Below are 4,935 nucleotides of genomic sequence, written 5' to 3'. Positions count from 1 at the left end.
CTCCACGGACTCCATCACGAGCTGCAGCTCCTCCCCGGTGTCCACCACCTGGAATAGCTAGATGATGTTCTGGTGGTGAAGCACCTTCATGCACCCCATCTCGCAGGCCAGGAGCTGGAGGTCAGGCAGCTAGGACTTGCGGATATCCTTGATGGCCACCTTCATGGCTGTGAGCGCGTGCAGTGCCAGCTTCATCTTGGCGTGGGCGTCCTCCCCCAGAGTCCACAGCACAAGGTAGGTTTTGACTTTACCTCCCTGGGGAGTGAGGTGCTTAAGCATAGCGAGTGTGGACTTGGACTGTGCTGACTACACTCACCAGCCCTGACTGTACTCACAGCCCTGTGCTACCTCAGCTAACAACTAACTCTCCTACGATATTAACAAATGTACTATTAATCTAATGTTAATAGTACCCAAAAAGTACACACTGAACTCACTAAATACTAACAGTGCTAGCTTAACTCTACCAGCAATACTAACTTCACTAACGTTAGCAGAAATACTAATACTAACTACACAAAAAGTAAATGAAAATACACAAACAAAAAATTACAAATGAGATAAAAATTTAAAAATATGATTAAAACAAACCAATTACAAACGAACCACTAAATTTAAGAATAAAACATAGAACAACAACAAAGACAAATAGGACAAACAACAGGAGAACAAACAACAATTAGAAACTAAAAATAAACAGCTAAAACAAATAACAAGTAAAAGAAATAAATAAACCAAAATAAAACCAAATAAACCAAAACATGCTCTCACTCTGTCCGAGTCCACATGTCACTATCCCAAAGCTTCCTGGCTCCTAAGGACACAGCCACAGTCCAGAAGGACTTATGTAGGCTCTGCTGGTGCCTTCACAGTGGCTCCTTGTGGCGTCAGAGCCAGAGGCCACAGCCATCCATTGGCAGAGGGAAACCCCAGTGGTTTCTCAGCCTTAACAATGAAGCTACTGCCAAGAGGTGTGTTTATGGGACCTACTAGAATTTGAAATGTACGACAGTTACAGTTACAGTTAACGACAGTTACAGTTAACGACAGTTAACGACAGTTAAAGACAATCCATAGTATGCTTGAGAGGCTGTTTCATTTGTGCTGAGAAATCCTGTCCTAGGTTTTGGCTTTTCAAGATCTCCCCATACTGTCACTGCCTTAATCTCTGATGTGTCTCAAAATGACATGACACCATCAACTGACATAATAAACAACATAACGTCATGAGCATGAGACTCAACACAGTCCTTTCTTCACATCCTAACGTTGAAAACTCTGTGGGACATGGTTTCCCTCCATTTTTGCTCATAAGCTGAGCATGCCTATGCCTATGGGCCACCTCTCAGGCCAGAGGCAGGGGCGGCTCTGGCAGGCGGGCAAGATGCAGTAAATCTCGGCCTGTGGGTTCCCTCTTGCCCATGTCTGCTGCTCTCCTGCCTTGCCTGCTAGTGCCAGGGCACAGCCCCTTCCCTCAGTGTCAAGAGTGTCGCCAGCAGCATGACACGGGGTGTGTGTGCATCACTCAGTGCTGCCTGCCGTGGTCTCCCCATGTTGTGGGGACACCCTCTGACCTGACTCAGATGGGGGTGGGGGCAGAGGGGTGTGGTCAGCTTCCACTGAGATTTCTGGCTTAGATATAGCGGCTTCTTGCTCGAGCTGGGGATTGGGGCGGGTAGGGGGTTGGGTGAGTTGGCAAAGGACAGGTCCAGATGCTGTGCCCCTTAGCCCTTCTAGGAATTACCTGGCATCTGGAAATGGTGGGTGCAGGTGAACAATGGGGGTTCTGTTGCGACTCAGGCTGCAGGTTCCTTTCACCCTCCAAGCCTACTCTGTTCACTCACAGTATCAGCTGAGAACCGAGTCTCACCTGAGCAGCCTGAAGCACAGTCAGAGCCCTGAAGCTCAGAAGCATTGGCTCAGGGGTGTGGGGACTGATATTGCTCCAGCGCCTCTTTTTCCAGGTCCAGAGAGTGAAGGGTTTGATTTGGCTCAGGGTGTGAGGACACACGGGGCAGGCTTCCCGCTGGTCCATCTGCCCCTGGGGAGCCTGACCCATCAGTGGCTTTGAGGTTCTGTTGCTCCCTCCTGCCAACTGCTGCCGCTGCTGCTGAGCTGCTGCAGAGAGGGAGTTTTGGCCACGCATCCTCTCCCCAACTTGGTGCTTCAGTTCTATAGTCGGCTCTCAGGGTTACTGTTTAAGCTTGTCTTGATGTGTCTATTAATTTAGTTACTTTATATTCTATATATTAGTGACACCATTAATATTTATTTTATTTCTCCTTCTGTTTATTTCACTTAGCATTATCCCTTTCAGCTCCATCCATGTTGCCAAAAATGGTATAAGTTTATCTTTTTTGCTCACTGAGTAATATTCCTTTGTTTATATGTATCACATCTTCTTGAACTGCTCATCTGCCATGGGGCATTTAGGTTGTTTCCATATCTTGGCTATTGTAGATAGTGCTGCTCTAAACACAGGTGTGCGGGTTTCCTTTAGAACTAGTATTTTTGTGCTCTTTGGATAAATATTTCGGAATGGAATTGCTGGGTCATATAGTAAATCCACTTTTAGTCTCTTGAGGAATCTCCACACTTTTTTCCATAGAAGTTGGATTAGTCTACATTCCCAACAATGGAATAGGGTTCCTTTCTCTGCATATCCTCAGCAGCACTTTTGTTTTGTTTTGTTTTGTTTTTAATATGGGTCAATCTTACAGGTGTGAGGCTTTATTTTTATTTTAAGTGCACCAGTCTGTTCAGGTGCTGGTGTGGATCTTGTGGGAAGTCACAAGACCTCGGTTGTTCCAGACAGGCACTGTTGGGGTCCCCTAGATGGTCACAAGTTCTCTGGCTCCTGTGGCTCCCTTCCATTTTGCATCTGGTGTCTCAGTGGTGTGGGGGCTGGATGGGGCTGCCAGGGTGTAACTTAATATTTTAAATATGTATGGTGCATTAAATTTCCCTCTGCCCATATCTAATAGCACATCACTTATTTGTTCCAGGTTATGCTGGAAACTGACTCTATTATCCAAGAATATGTATAAGAATAAGAAAGAAGTGCTAATACGCACACTGACTGTCAATAAAGGTATGTCCATTTTATTAATTTCATAATTAATAACTTCACTAGTTTATGTTTCATAGTTAATTTCAGATGATCTGAGCTAAGATAACATAAATACAAAGAAAGCTGACAATTTGGCCAAATGGTAGCCTTATAAAATGTGAGAATAAATAACTCCCAGTGTGATATGATTTCCAAATCCTGGAAAGACGCTTCTTCCCCAAACTTGTACCTTGTTTACTAAATTCCTTTTCCCAGCTTCCTCCCTTTATGAAATTTCAAGTTGACAATCTCTCATCTTTTCCACATTTCCTGAATTTCATTCTTCAGGATCTTCCAAACACTCTTATTTCAACATTTATTCCAAAACATATAAAACGCAAGCACCTTCAGGGAGAAATGACAGCCACTGACAATTTGGTTTATTTGGTTTTCTTTTGACTTATTTATTTTTTTTTACTTATTTAGTTATTTGTTTTAGTTCAAAAATGGTTAATTTTTATTTAGAGTTCCAAGGCATATTGCAGGGGAGGAGGAGGGAGAGGGACCAGAGGGAGGGAGGGAGGAGCACAGGGGACTGAGGTGATGGTGCACGGGTGCATTGGTGAAGGAAACTCTAGGGGGACTCCACCTGAGGGGGTGGGGGAAGCAAATATTGTTTAAAAATGAACAATGATGTAAAAAATAATATAAAAAGTAGAAAAGAAAAAAAAAGGTTAATTTTTTTTAGAGTTCCAAGGCATTGTACAAACAGAGTTTTACTTATGTCTTACTCAATTTTAAGACTAAATAAGATTTTTATCTCTTGTTGAAAGATTTTGATAAGTGACAATAGATAAAGAACTGCACATTAAAGGGAGGAAGACCTGGAAGTATGTCTGGAGTGAGAACACTGGAAGAATAAGTTAACAATTCAAAAGTATTTGAGCCATCGAATAATGCATGGTATAAATATCAGGAAACACCAAACAAGTTACATTTATTATTAACGTTGTAAATCTAGTAGAATTCTTTTTCAGGTAACTTAGCTGTATATGTGATATACATTTTTCAAAATTTCCCATTAAATCTAATAAATTAGTTTTGATTTGCAATATCATTTAACCACTAATTGATTTTTTTATTATTTTCATGGGATTAGACTAAAAGAATTTCACAGCATTTTCACAAGAAGGGAAATTTTTCAGAGATCTTTTAAATGTAATTAAGAGCTACCTATGGGTTGGTCTGGTTTTATTAGGAAAAATATATATGGGTGAGTTACCAGATAACGGGTTTTTAAATCTGCATTAACAGCCATTTGCTAAAATTTCATGTTAGCTACTTCATTATTTATTTTTAGGATGTTATTTATTTTTAAGGTATTTATTTATTTATTTTAACATTTATAAATTGTCTGGTTTTTCTTTGTTGTGTTTTGTACTATTATTATTATTATTTTACACTGATGTCTTATTTGGTCCCCCTATATTCCTGTTATAAGTGAAACCATCTGATATTTTTCTTTTTCCTTCTAGCTTATTTCACTAACCATAATTCCTTCTAGCTCCATCCACATTGCTGCAAATGACAAGAGTTTATCTTTTTTGATTGCTGAATAAAATCCCATTGTGAATATATACCACATCTTTTGATCTGGTCATCTATTTTTGGGCATTTGGGTTGTTTCCAGGTTTTACCTATTGTAAATAGTGCTGCAATAAACATAGGGGTACAGGTGATCTTTTGAATCACTGTTTTTGTGTCCTTTGGATAGATCCCTAGGAGTGGAATTGCCTAATTGTATGGTAGCTCCATTTTTAGTAGACTGAGGTACCTCCAGACAGCTTTTCACAGTGGCAGGACCAGCAATTTGTACTCCCACCAGC

General features: G+C 41.0%; 1 long non-coding RNA gene across 4 annotated transcripts; it reads left to right on the top strand.

Annotated features, from left to right (window-relative positions):
- Positions 1-202: 202 nt before the first annotated feature.
- Positions 203-4,121, top strand: LOC119250965 (uncharacterized). Of its 4 annotated transcripts, none has more exons than XR_005126473.2 (3): positions 203-234; positions 3,006-3,091; positions 3,883-4,121. It is a non-coding gene; the product is annotated as an uncharacterized LOC119250965 (long non-coding RNA). The 4 variants fall into 4 exon arrangements; XR_008552723.1 differs by lacking the exon at positions 203-234 and adding an exon at positions 1,045-1,076; XR_008552722.1 differs by lacking the exon at positions 203-234 and adding an exon at positions 1,462-1,510.
- The last annotated feature ends 814 nt before the right edge of the window (positions 4,122-4,935 follow it).

The sequence above is a fragment of the Talpa occidentalis genome, unplaced genomic scaffold (assembly GCF_014898055.3).
Source record: "Talpa occidentalis isolate TD23 unplaced genomic scaffold, MPIMG_talOcc4v2.1 talOcc4.19, whole genome shotgun sequence".
Classification (NCBI taxonomy): domain Eukaryota; kingdom Metazoa; phylum Chordata; class Mammalia; order Eulipotyphla; family Talpidae; genus Talpa; species Talpa occidentalis.
Note: the sequence above shows the minus strand (reverse complement) of the source record. Positions and strands in the feature narration are given on the sequence as shown.